At 42.6% G+C, this 14,548-nt stretch overlaps 1 protein-coding gene across 1 annotated transcript in view; it reads left to right on the top strand.

Moving 5' to 3' along the window:
* Positions 1 to 14,548, top strand: part of UNC5D (unc-5 netrin receptor D) — a 1,369,357-nt gene that overhangs the window by 1,351,999 nt on the left and 2,810 nt on the right. The window lies entirely within an intron of this gene.

The raw sequence follows: 14,548 nt of genomic DNA, 5'->3' as shown, positions 1-14,548 counted from the left end.
GCTACCTTAACGTACTGGAACCTGGTCATAATACAATGAATGATGACATGCAAATTGAGCGGTGGTGGAGGGAGGGCAACCCACAGGGAAATAGGGCACTCCCTGTTTATATGTGTGTTGTTAAAAGGTGCGTTCCTTGTAATAAGAGGAGGGGAGGAGGAGGAGGCAGCAGGGGAGAGAAGTGAGTGGCAGCTGAGCGTGAGGGCTGCTGGAGAGTAATTAAAAGGTGCGCAGCCTTAAAATAATGTACAGCAAACCTATTTTAGTCTCTGTCGAGGAATAAAACACTGCTCCCATTGTGTGGTTCAAAGTTTCCACTCTCTACCAATCTGAAGGGGGGAGAACATGTCCCAATTGTTGTGGACCGGCAGTTTAAGAATCCAACGCTGATACATGTAAAGAGAGAGCACTTTGTGCCACGCTGATCTGAGTAACCAAATTAAAGCGGGTGGCCTCCATATTCATTGAAGGATGAGGTCAGGGGTGGGGCGATAATGAGCCCAGCACTGCAGCGTGTCTGGAGCCCTCGGGGACCGTGCAGACTGTTACTAACAAGTAAAAAAAAAAGGGGGGAGGCTGAAAAAATAACGGCCTAGCGGCCGTGAGAGAGAGGGGAGGTGCTGGCGGCTGGGGAGGGGGAGGAGAAATGCGAGCAAAATAACACGGCCTGGTGGCCGTGAGAGAGAGGGGAGGTGCTGGCGGCTGGGGAGGGGGAGGAGAAATGCGAGCGAAATAACACGGCCTGGCGGCCGTGAGAGAGAGGGGAGGTGCTGGCGGCTGGGGAGGGGGAGGAGAAATGCGAGCAAGGCTGTGTGAAATGCGAGCAAAATAACAAGGCCTGGCAGCCGTGAGAGAGAGGGGAGGTGCTGGGGAGGGGGAACAGATGGCGAAGACTGGCGATTTGATGCTGTGCACGCGCATTTTAACTCATTGCGCTTGCGCATTGAGCTAAAAGCGCACATGCACTTCATCAAATCGCCAGTCTAGTTAAAGTCTGTTTAAGCCCCTATAGTCTCGCTCCGCTCAATGCGCATGCGCATTGACAGGCGAGACCTAAAAACTGCCAGTGCTCAGACCCGGTGAGACCCAGCCCACTTAAAGCCCTGCACTCCACCACCATCCGGTCTAACCGGCCGGCACTACTCTCCACTATGCATCAATTACCTGAAGAGTTTCCATCAGTAGTATCAGGAAGTACACACCATTCAATACATACTGCCCGCTCCTTGACTGTAGAGCTCATCGGGAATTCCAGTCACATATCAGGAGCAGAGCCATAGGTCATGCTTAGCTTGTTAAAAAAAACATAAGGGCAGGAGCCCAACGATTTTTTTAGGAGCCCACAGCCACCATGTCTGGCAAATACCAAGCCTGCCTACTCGTTATTCCACCTCATGCCTGTATCTTCCATCACCCTCCGCTTCCTGTCTCTTCATCTGACTCTTGCTGGAAGGTTTTTCCCGTCTGGTGTAAGCCAAGATACTTTGATTTGACTGAAATGATGTGTACAATGTATTACTTGTTTGGGCTATCAGCCAGCCCTGTTCATGTGTCATTCACCTTTTTCTTCTACCCTCTATGGCATAGAGCATAGTGCAGTGTATCAGCCACTTCAGCAATTGGCTGACTTCACTGTGATTGATGACATTCTGCCCTTTCACAAGAAGCTCATCCATGCACAAGGTAGTTACCTTCATATTCAGGGACTTCTATGGAAATGTGTGATTTTTTTAGACCAAAAAGATTTTTGCTATAGACAATGTTTCTTTTTTTTTTCTTTTTTAGCCTGATGCGGGCCTAGCAGCTTTCCCTACAATAAAGTTTTGAAAAAACAAAACCAGCTTAGACAAAGCCATAATGGTAGCAGCCCACCCAGACTTATTTACTTTGCCAGTGCTTGACATCCCCGTTTTGTCCCTCTTTTTCTATTGTTCTCTTCATTCTTCCTATTTACGCCTTTTCTCTCATGCTGTGGGTCAAAGATTGATTATCAAAAATGAATCCCAGTCACTACAATGCGTGCCAGTGACCCCCCCCTGAATCTGTTGGATCAAGTTAAGCACTGGCTGTAGGCCCAAGTGGGCATGAACTCAGATCTAGCTGTTTAGTGGTTGTGACAAAGGAATACCAAAGGCATTTTACTCCTTCATGGGAAGAAGCACAGCAGAGAAGAACTCCAATATCCATAAAAACAATAATATTTCCTGACAGAGACACAATAATCTGATATGTATACTGCAATATTGTGGCTGTAATAATGTGAATTTATCGTCACTTAAAAAAGACAAACTGGTGGCACTTCCTGCTGCTTTCATATTGCATTGGTTTGACATAGGAACATCCGTTTAGGAAGGACTGGTTCTCTGACTGACTGCAAAGACATGGGAAGTTTTTACCAGGTTATCAGACAAATGGAGTATTTGCATCCAAAATCAGAGACTAGGCTGAACCAAAGAGATAGTACCCCAAGTTTTTGATTCATTCTATTGACGAGAACGTATTACTTGTGAATGTGTTGACCTGTGCAATTTTTCTTTCTCTCACATACTGTCTCTAACTCAGTGCTTGATTTGAGCCGGTGGTTTCCGATGCTCAGCACTGGCACTTAATTATCAACACAGAGCTTTTCATAAGCACTCATTAAGGACACATTCTAATCCAGATAAGCTCCGGGCAGTAGTAGCGCCCTTGTCTGAGGTCTTGCCTACATTTGACTGCTCCCAACTCACCATTCCTCGACTACACGACCAAACATGCCCAGATTCCTGCTATTCGATTTACAGCCCTTTATCCAAAATCTTTATAGCAAGGTCTCGAACGGTAGGCTAACTATACAAATGGTGTACTAAGATTTGTAGTTCTTACATTTCTTTCATGAACATTTAAACAGAGGAAAACAGCTTCCATGTCATAAGTGATCATGGCTTAGAGGATTATTGCACCGATTACTGGTATCTTTGTTTGATTCCATGGTCACCGGGTTGAAGCTCAGGGAGACATTCAGCCTTCAATCCTCCCAAGCTCGGTAACTTGAGAGGCTAAAAATAAACCTCTGCTGTTGGTGCCATGATACCTTCGGAGTGAATGTGCACTTTATGAATACAGCCTTCGCTCCAAATGAAGCTCCTCATTGAAACACGTCATATGTTGCTCATTGGTCCAATATCCAGCAATGGCCAAGTTTGTATCACTGACTTGCAGCCTTGACTTTTGAAACCAGTTCCAGTGCAGCACTCTTTTCAACGAAGAAAGTTTTGACTAGTCGCATTTCTCGTTTAATGATTCTTTCTGTCGTTTTCTATTTTTAAAGGGTCTTTAGGAGAATGTTATATAATGAGCCAAGCCTGTAAACAAGACAGGCTGGATAAAATGATATGCAAATAAATGACGGAGGTCTGGGTGGGGAGAGGAGGTCAATTTAGCTTGCTGCCCACGGCTTTTCTGGTCGTTGAAGGACCTCTAGTCTTGCTAGACGACCAGACTGGAGGCAAGGGACTTTAAAGAGAGAAAGATCCTTTAAGGATTGTATAGTCCAAGAAAGAAGGGTTAATATGCTATTAAAACTTTCCCCACATTGAGCATAGAATGTTTTGAACAACACAGGGAGAAATGTAAAGACCATTATTGGAGGAGTGGTGGAGTAGAAGACACATTCTAGCCTTTTTTTTAAACTCTGACTACCAATTGTCAGTAGAGCTTCCAACATTACAATGTTCTAAATCACTTAGAATCATATATATTCCAAAATTTAGCGAGCACTATATGAAGTGGAAAACAGCAATACTCTCGCACACAAACACAAGGTATAACATAGATAACATAAATCGTAAGCACAACAATGATAGCCAATGAAAGCAGATGCAGATGTCCAAGTGTGTCTTATAACGGGGGTAGTTTAATTGAGTCCACAATCAGCCGACACGTGTTTCGTCGTGTGGGTGTAATCTACACGACTCTTCAGGGCTGTGGCACAATCTACCAGATTCAGGGTCCAAAGTGTCGAATCATAAGGCGTCAAAATTTCTCTTATGGTTTATGAGGTCAGTATATCTCCAGAATTAAGTGTAGAAATTCTCGAAGCAGAATAACCCGGGTATGTGGGTATTCTAATAATAACGCTCAATACGTGTAAGTATCAAGCTGGTACCGGGAGGGGATCCACAACCCGTTCTCGAGGTTCGCAGTCAGCTCTATGGTATCCCTCCTCCTGTGTTTCCCGGTCGCCGTGCTCCAAGTTACGGACTCAATTAAACTACCCCTGTTATAAGACACACTTGGACATCTGCATCTGCTTTCATTGGCTATCATTGTTGTGCTTACGATTTATGTTACCTATGTTATACCTTGTGTTTGTGTGCGAGAGTATTTTTTCTATTGTGTGAGAGCCGTTTGACTCTCAATTTGGATGGTTAAGGGTTTCTCCGTCCTTTGAATTTAACTACTTGAACGGTTACACAGGATAGCGCGCCTACCCTTTCTGAGATTCTCTGTAAAAACCTTGGTTGCAGTTACACTATATGAAGTGACATTATTCAATTCACAAATGAACAACATCTTAGTTTCTACATTGTTTTTTCCAAAAGACCTGGGTGCAGGTATAACAGGCCTTCAGTTCTTACCTGTCATAAAGCCGGTGAATTTTTAGCGCATCTGGAGACTTCTTTAATACTTTATTCAGGATAACAGGCATTCATTATTAATTGTCAAACCAACCCCGCTTTCCTCGTCTACCCATGCAATCTTTCTCTTTCCATCCATCTATTCTCTCTTTTTCCTTCTCTTCTCTTGTGCGCTTTTGCTATCCCTCTCCATTGCTTTCTCTCTCTGTCTTAAAGGCGCCTGCTACGGTTAATCTTGGGGAGGTGAGGAAAGTGGCAGAGTCACCAGTATAGACCCCGGCTTTCACAATTGGTCTCCAGTGGCTCCATCCCACCGGTAAAATGCCCGAAGGAATCGAAGACCAGTCCGGCCATGGACTGGTAGGAGATTTGTTTAGCCTCTATAGCGAACAAACGTGGATTCGGTTATGGCTTTGGAGCAAGTGGTACTGCCACAATTTGATAAGTGGATTAGGGCAGACAACAATGTTAGGGCATAGGATAAACACAGTCTTTGCTGCCTCTGGCTATGACTTGGAAGAGCATGCATGACCTTGTGGGTGCTACATTTTTGGTAGCCACGTTACCGCAAATGGTCGGTTATTGACATTCAGAGGTTTTTCTTTCCCCTGAAACATCGTGGGGAAATTTGCCTGGATTCTAACAACTGTGAGAAAGATAAATGTAAAAGTGTTTTTATTACATTTATGCGGACTATCGATAAGAAAACATCTATAGTTATCATTACAGGTTGGCAAGATCTTTGTATCCAGCCAACTTTGAGTGGGCGGGTTTTCCCCACACTCAATTATATGTTATGGGAAGACTCTACCTGATATTACTGCATTCATTTCCGCACACCCTAAAATCACCCACCGGATCCACTGACATTTTCCTCATGCTTGGAGCAGGTGGAAAATGTTTTTAGTTAAATCCACAGAATCTGCCAGAAATTAGAATGGTATGAAGGACCTTGGGGTTTTTCTGAGCCCACACAATGCTTCCCATTCCAGGGCATCTATAATGCCTGGATTCAGGGGTTGAGATACAGGACAAGATTCTTCTTTCCTTTCTCAGCATCCCCTCTTCCCTGAAATCTGGGCCACTCATAAAGGGGTCATTTGTGTTTTACCTGCTCTTCATATTGTCTACCCTCATCCTCCTGTATCCCATTGGAAAGGATCAAACTGGTATTCAAGGAAGTCTGGAAGTACATGAGGAGCCGGTCTGTTTGGCCAATGTGTGGACTGTTCTCTTGGCTGTTTGTGGATCTGTTTATGTTCTGGTATGCCAGTTTTTACCTTTGATTACTCTTATATTGACACAAACATTGCCTACAACAAGCACAAATGCATGCAGTTTCCCCATACCTTGCAAAACAATTATACAGCTTGTCTAGCTGCTCTGATTTACAAATGTGGGCCATATTTGTAGCTACCTGAATCCGTATTGATAGCTACTAATATGCTTGTTGCTGGGTCTGTTTTCTGCCCCAGTATGACCCTTCCATTGGACCCCTCACCTGTCTCCTGATATGCCATTGCTGTGCATGGGCAGTATGCACAGTTGCAATGTGTACCCGAGGAGCCTGCACCACACTGCTATTTTTGATGACTCTTCTTGGACGTTTTGCATAATTGCTAGAAATGTGAGTCACTCCGGTGCCTGCAGCCACTGGGGCGTGATTTTAATGGAATGCAATTTTATTCCGCACATTATCGTTCATGTAAATGTCCAAATGTTTCCCACGATGCTGTGCAGACACAATTTAAATATGCTATGAAATGTGATTGAATGGCTTAATGCGCAAAACAGCATGCCTGACATGACATCCTATTTGCTACATAATTCGCTGCAGGCAATGGACTTCATTCTATAGGCGTGGTGCATAGTGAGGTGACTTCATATGGGCTGTGCCATCTTAGGTACTGATTGTCAAATCCTAATAAATGACACCTTTTTTAATTATATTTAAGATTGCTACTGATTTTGCAGGTTGATAGCTCTTAGAAGACATTCTGCTTCAATTAGGTACTTGTGTTGCTATGCCGCTAGCATGATTGATTAACAAACAGGAGCGCGCCACGGACTCTCGTTTGTTTTGATTCAAGACATGCACCCTCCTTCTGTGTTTTGTGCATGAAGGTGTATTATAGAACCACACAAACAGCCATTTTGTTAGCTTGCTGTTCCTGAAAGTGGTCTTTGGATTCACTGTATCTCCTGAAGGTGTTTTTTGTTTTGGTTTTACAGACCCACCAGGTGATTCTCATCTTTTTCACCACAGGCCTTGTGCAAGTCATTGGGTGGTCCTGTTGTTAATTAGTGGATCTTATGCACATTTTCCAGGATCCGGAAGGGGGGCTGTGTGTGTGTGTGTGTGTGTGTGTGTCTGTCTGTCTGTCTGTGTCTTTTTTAAAAACCCTTTAATACTTTTTTGGATGCCCTCACGGTGTGCCTCAGGCATTCTCGGTAGACACCTGGGCCCCTATTATGAGATTCCCTGAATTAACGATGTGGCTGGTAATGGTAGCCATCCTCCATATCAAGATTACAAGATTTGGGATAAAGTCAGAAGACTTCTCTAATGGACTCCGGCTGCTCAAAGCAGCTTCTGTCTTCTAAGTAGAGAATGGAGAATAATCAGGGGACTTGGCTCAGTAATTAACACGTTCTTCTGTTATCCCCCATGCCTCAGTGGCACTTCAGGTTTCCCTTTGTAACCCCTGGAGTATCCACACTCCTGAAATTAAAGGTACCCCTCACCCTTATTAAATGCAGGAGTGGAACTACCTCCACCACATGAGGGTCTAGATCAAAGGGTGTTTGTGGTAGACCTAGGCAGGAGGCCTTTGAGCGTATTCAACAGAAACCTGATTATGTCTGTGCAGTTACTTTGCACATCGTCTGAACACTCTTTGACTTCATCTGCATATATACAGGAATGTTTTTCGTTTTTAATGCATAGAACTTGGTAAATGAACCTTTTAATGTAAATAGGGACGTGGTCCATTTCTGCGGAAGAATCATTGTGGACTTAACAGTCAAATTAAGCTGACCCAAGACTTTCTCTTAATCACAGTATCAGCACAATCACAGCAGCACCGTTTGATTATTGAAAGGACCCACAGTCGCCATGTGCGCAGTGCACACCTGTGCTGAGGCAAGGATCGTACATATGTGTCCTTCATGATATAGCCGCAGTTGTTAACCTCATCGACGCTCATGATGAGCTCAGCTCGTCATGAGCCACGGTGCTCCTGTGCTCATGACGAGCTGAGCTCGTCATGATTGTTGGAATGCTAGCACGCTGGGCTAATTCCCCTGATGGGCGAGCGTTCTACAGGAACGGGTGTCATGAGCACACGACCACCGTGGCTCATGACGAGCTGAGCTCGTCATGAGCACGGGGGCGCTGTACGTGCCCCCCTCCCCACAGCACAGCGGGGGAATCTGCCCCGCATGCAAGGGGCTACCAGAACAAAACTGGCACAAGTTACCTTAATTTGCCTTGATTATCAACTCCAAAATCTTTCATTTCTCTTTGATGGGGCAATTTATGGTTGCACTCTTGCTCCATGTAAACAAGACAATATACTTACAGTCCTGAACTTTTTACTTACAATTCAATGATATCAGGTAGGTTGAACAGGGATCTTGGCTTTGCTGGGACAGTTCTGGTTTTTCACCATCTGTCCCGGTGAATCTGTGTACATTTAGCCAATTTCTGTGTTTTGAGAGAAGTTCAACTGAACACAGAGGGAGTCACGTTTTCATGTGTTAAAGAAGGAGGACTCGTTAGCAGAAAGCAACGTAATTAACAGTGATGATCCTGTGTGTAAAAGTTGCCTCTTTGTGTCTCATCTTCTGTGATTTCTGTTGGTGAGCCCTCTCAATAAAGTCATTCTATGCCCCTCGGCCAATGCAACATTGTAGTCATACTTCTGTGTTTGTGAATGTCTTTTTTTCACCCTATATCAGGTGAGTTAGTCCAATTGATTCACTGGAAACATACTAAATTGGAGCACCCAGAATGCACTAAGTGAAAATTAAATCCCAGACCTAGCCTAGCAACAGTGGCCTAACAACATGTAGTGAGACTGCAACTTCATTAGATATTACATCTAATAAAGAAGTATTGTGGGCATCACTAATAAATGCAATAAGTAAGAACTAATGTAAAATCATCTCAGTAGAATAATAAAACTTTGGTTACATTTAATTTATTTTAAGAAACAGTGAACACTACATTGAGATGTCGGATAGCTGATTTTAGAGCATCAGGACAGATTTAACAACCAATTTTAAATGATTTCTCTGCATTTACAAATATCTTAACCAAGAGTTTTCGAGAGAAAATCTGAATGTTCATGCTTACAAATTCTGTGCAAGGTGGTCTCTACACTCAAGAGTGTAACATACATTCTTCTTTAAATATAAGCAGGGTTGGTGATTGCCAGCGTGCTAGCTAAAATTGTATATTCTTTATACTTCTCAGATTTCAAATAAACAATTAGGTGTGTCATTCCCTGCTGGGGGTCTACAGCTACAGATGCTAATACTGGTTAAACGGATTTCATAGAACAATTATTTCATGGAATACCCTTAATGAGAAACTATACCATCTAAACTGTGTTATGTAAATTTTCAGAATGAATGACATTTACCTGTTCACAGAAACCAAATCATAGAATGCCTTTTGGTCGTGATCAGCTTTTTGAATGCTTGTTTATTAAGTGTAAATGCAGTTTTCCAGGTCTTACTTTCAGAAACAGATTTGTTGGAGATATTTATTTCAGTGCTTTAATTCAGAGGGCATGATTTCATATTTAGACATTTTACATTGTTAAACAATTACTTCGGATACTTATAATTTGCTGATTCATCCACCCATCGCTGACCCCTCACAGCCCCTAAACGCCATCAGGCCCTGCCCCCATAAAAACACCTCAGCACAACCAGATTTCACCCATCCCTGAACCCTAAACAACCATCACCGCCCTTGAACACCAGCCTATCCATTACCCATTAGACATCCTCATCGGCCTACGTTACTCATACCTGAAACGTGAAATCCCCTTTCTACATCTAAACTCTGCACATTTCTGAATCTTGTAAACCCCTCACCACTATAAGCTCCATCCCCATCCTCTTCACCACCCCAATCGCTACCCATAATAGAATCTTAAAAATCCTCACCAGCCTGTCCCAATTTTGCTGTATCCTTAGAGTCGTGCCAATGCTCAGGGGGGTCCACCTCTCAACAGCTCCAAGTCTGACCTGCTATCAGAGCGCAGACTCTTGGGATGGTCAAGCGGGGGAAGGAAAGGTAGGGACATGCAGGGAAGGAGATCTGCAAATGAAGAGTGAGAAACCAGAAATGTCAGCTGCTAGTTCACACACAAAATAGCTTCAGGAGTTTCTTCACTCCCAATTAATCCATATATAATGTCCTCACTCCGCATGAGCCGAGAGCGGTCGATCTCCACAATGGAGGAGGCACACAAGAACCCAAATAGTAGGTTGAACAGGGATCTTGGATTTGCTGACACAGCCCTGGTTTTTCCCCATCTGTCCCGGTGAATCTGTGTACATTTAGCCAATTTCGGTGTTTTGAGAGTGGTTCAACTGAACACAGAGGGAGTCACGTTTTCATGTGTCAAAGAAGGAGGACTAGTTAGCAGAAAGCAACGTAATTAACAGTGATGATCCTGTGTGTAAAAGTTGCTTTAATTTACCTCTTTGTGTCTCGTCTTCTGTGATTTCTGTTGGTGAGCCCTCTCAATAAAGTCATTCTATGCCCCTCGGCCAATGCAACATTGTAGTCATACTTCTGCGTTTGTGAATGTCTTTTTTTCACCTTATATCAGGTGAGTTAGTCCAATTGATTCACTGGAAACATACTAAATTGAAGCACCCAGAATGCACTAAGTGAAAATTAAATCCCAGACCTAGCCTAGCAACAGTGGCCTAACAACATGTAGTGAGACTGCAACTTCATTAGATATTACATCTAATAAAGAAGTATTGTGGACATCACTAATGAATGCAATAAATAAGAACTCCTAATATAAAATCATCTCAGTAAAATAATGAAACTTTGGTTACATTTCATTTATTTTAAGAAACAGTGAACACTACATTGAGATGTCGGATAGCTGATTTTAGAGCATCAGCCCAGATTAAACAACCAATTTTAAATAATGAGTTCTCTGCATTTACAAATATCTTAACCAAGAGTTTTCAAGAGAAAATCTGAAGTTCATGCTTACAAATTCTGTGCAAGGTGGTCTCTACACTCAAGAGTGTAACATACATTCTTCTTTAAATATAAGCAGGGTTGGTGATTGCCAGTGTGCTAGCTAAAATTGTATATTCTTTATACTTCTCAGATTTCAAATAAAAAAATAGGTTTGTCATTCCCCTGCTGGGGGTCTACAGCTATAGATGCTAATATTGGTTAAATGGATTTCATAGAAAAATTATTTCATGGAATACCATTAATGAGAAACTATACCATCTAAACTGTTTTATGTACATTTTCAGAATTAATGACATTTACCTGTTCACAGAAACCAAATCATAGAATGCCTTTTGGTCGTAATCAGCTTTTTGAATGCTTGTTTTTTAAGTGTAAATGCAGTTTTCCAGGTCTTATTTTCAGAAACAGATTTGTTGGAGATATTTATTTCAGTGCTTTAATTCAGAGGGCATGATTTCATATTTAGATATTTTACATTGTTAAACAATTACTTCGGATGCTTTTAATTCGCCGATTCATCCACCCATTGCTGATCCCTTGCAGCCCCTAAACGCCATCAGGCCCTGCCCCCATAAAAACACCTCAGCACAACCAAATTTCACCCATCCCTGACCCCTAAACAACCATCACCACCCTTGAACACCAGCCATCCATGACCCATTAGACATCCTCATCGGCCTAAGTTACTCATACCTGAAACGTGAAATCCCCTTTCTACATCTAAACTCTGCACATTTCTGAATCTTTTAAACCCCTCACCACTATAAGCTCCATCCCCATCCTGAATCATAAACACTCTTCACCACCCCAATCGCTACCCATAATTGAATCTTAAAACCCCTCACCAGCTGTCCCAATTTTGCTGTATCCTAAGGGTCGTGCCGATGCTCAGAGGGGTCCACCTGTCAACAGCCCCAAGTCTGACCTGCAATCAGAGCACAGACTCTTGGGATGGTCAAGCGGGGGAAGGAAAGGTAGGAAAATGCAGGGAAGGAGGTCTGCAAATGAAGAGTGAGAAACCAGAAATGCCAGCTGCTTGTTCACACACAAAATAGCTTCAGGAGTTTCTTCACTCCCACTTAATCCATATATAATGTCCTCACTCCGCATGAGCCGAGAGAGGTCGGTCTCTACAATGGAGGAGGCACACAAGAGCCCAAATAGTGGGTGTAAAACACAGTCTCCTCAGCAAGAGTAGCGGACTGCTTACTCACCGCCCGAAGAGACACTAACGAGAATCCTTCCCTCAAAAGGAAGGGCGTTGGCGTACAAATAAGGTTTTTGTGAAACCCAAAACTTCTCCTCCGCATGAGCCTGTAAGATGACAGGTCTCGTCAACGAGGGGAGATTAAATGTACATAGCCAAACAACTAAAGAAGTAAGAAGGAGTGATATTCTGACTTAGAACAACTCCACTGATGTCACAGGCGGTGCTTCCAGCACCCTTACCGGACCGCTTTTTCCTATGGCTACTCAAGAAGTCCACTGACTACCACGAATAATCATCAGTTGTTGCAGGAACTTCTTACGGTTTTTACTGGGCTTTCCCAGTGGCTCACACAATTCTGCGTGCAATGTCAGAAATGCGATTCATGCTGGGAAATGGAGTTACCATCTTGTAGCGATGATGCTCCTCTTGATTGTCGCTCGCTTACCTGACTGTCAGTGTTCACGATGACAATACAACCTGACACAGCCCTAAACTCGTCCAATCTATGAACCCTAAAACCCCTCAACACCCTTACACTTCAGCTATCTCTGAAACCTAAATAGACCTCACACCCCTCATGCGTGAACCATAAAAGCCACCTCTCAACTCTACCCATCTACGAACACTAAAACCCCTTTTCTATGCCCGTACTCCAGTTATTCCTGATCCCTAAAAAACCCTCATCACCCTAAACAGTACCCATCCCACAACCCATAAACCCCACAGTAGTCCTAAACTCAACCCAAGTTTAATTTAATTTTGGATTGTTCCTTAAAATTGTCATTCTATAAAATTATTTTTCCATGACTTGGTTTCCTCAAATGTGGTTTCCCAGTTTTCATTTTCCATTAATTCACACACATAAGCTAACATTTATAGACTGACGGGGGTGCACCCAGCTATTGAAAGTAGGTCATATCAATTTTAAAGCAGTCCTTTTTATTTAGTCGTTTTTACATTATTCAAAATGCCTTTTCAAGGCTTTGCTATTAGTATAGCATGCATTCATGCTACATTAGTGGATGTGACCTAGCGGTTGCTGACTTTGGAACTAGAAAGTCATTTTGGAATCCCAACCAGGGCTCAGCATCTTTTAGTTCTGGACAAATTCACGTGTTCACAAAACAGGTGTTACAAAGCTGGTTCTCTTGTAAAGTGCTCTAATGCCATCAGGCTGAATTTGCACTGTATAAAACGACCAAAAACACTTGGCGGTCGAACATCGCCATTGAATGAGGTGAAATGCATGGTAATAATAGGTGACCCTCTTTAAGAATTTATGTGATCATTTTGTTTTTATCTGGATACATTTGCCTGCATGTACATATGAAAAGGGATTCTGGATATGCCTTAAACTCACAAAAAAGGTAACAGTTTACTTGGAGGTTCAGATCTTTTTACCCGTCATCAAATGGCTTATACTGAATGCCCATATTTTAAATTCACCTTGATCTCAGTGACATTGGGGCTCATTGCAACAACAACCACTCACAATTATCAACATCATCAAAACAAGCTTTATATGGTTTAACCCCTTCGATGCTCATGACGGCTCCCGGCCGTCATGAGTCAAGGTAGGCGTGTGCTGATGACGGATGGGAGCCATCATGACCACGCCCGCGATCGGAATGTCCAGCACCGGCGTGGAATTCCAGCCGCAGCCAAGGTGTTAAAAACCTATAAGCATAAATACATAAACATTTCAATGTATTATATCTCAATAAAACCATACAATATTCCACATACATTTTTTTTAAACTAGCAATAACATTAAAACGTCCTCATTACATGTACAAGATCAGCATTTTAATCGACCAACACCAATCGAAAAACAAAACATAAATAAATTATAGAGGTGTGGTCCATATGATAAAAGGATCTGCCGACTTACAGTACCATAATAAAAGCCATTGATGAATGTACTTTGAACTTTCCTACCAAATTCCTCAACCTAATAGCAGCAGAAATAAAGTTGTAAGCCATGAGACAAATATATTCTGACTGCAATAACTGAAGATAGAGTAAGGCAGACCTATATCTTCTGATGTTGAACGACCTCCGCAGTGGAAGTAAGTGTGCTGGCCTGGGTATCGCATATAATTTACAGAAGAAGAAAAGGTGAAGTGTGGATAGTACAGAGTTCGAATCACAAGGATAAGGGATTCATCAAATGCTTTGCTGGGATACTAGACCAGGAAAAGTACTATGTTGAATCTGAACCATGACAGACAAATTTTCTGTTGATGCTGAAAAGCAAAGTGTAGGTTAGGGTCCATTGAATCTGTGGTCACTAATGGTATATAGGCGCGAACTCTTTTCTCCACCACCTCGCTACTTTCTTTTCGTTGCCTACAGGCAGTCAAAAATGTGTCTTTAAATGCTTTTTAGAGATAGAAGTGGAACTTTGTGAGCTAAATAATAAGTCAGGCTTTCCCAACAATGCAAATTGTTCTTTTACGTATTTTTGCCGCAGAATAC

Source organism: Lissotriton helveticus, chromosome 11 (assembly GCF_964261635.1).
Source record: "Lissotriton helveticus chromosome 11, aLisHel1.1, whole genome shotgun sequence".
In the NCBI taxonomy this organism is placed as follows: domain Eukaryota; kingdom Metazoa; phylum Chordata; class Amphibia; order Caudata; family Salamandridae; genus Lissotriton; species Lissotriton helveticus.
The sequence above is the reverse complement of the archived record's forward strand: the minus strand, read 5'-3'. Positions and strand labels throughout refer to the sequence as shown.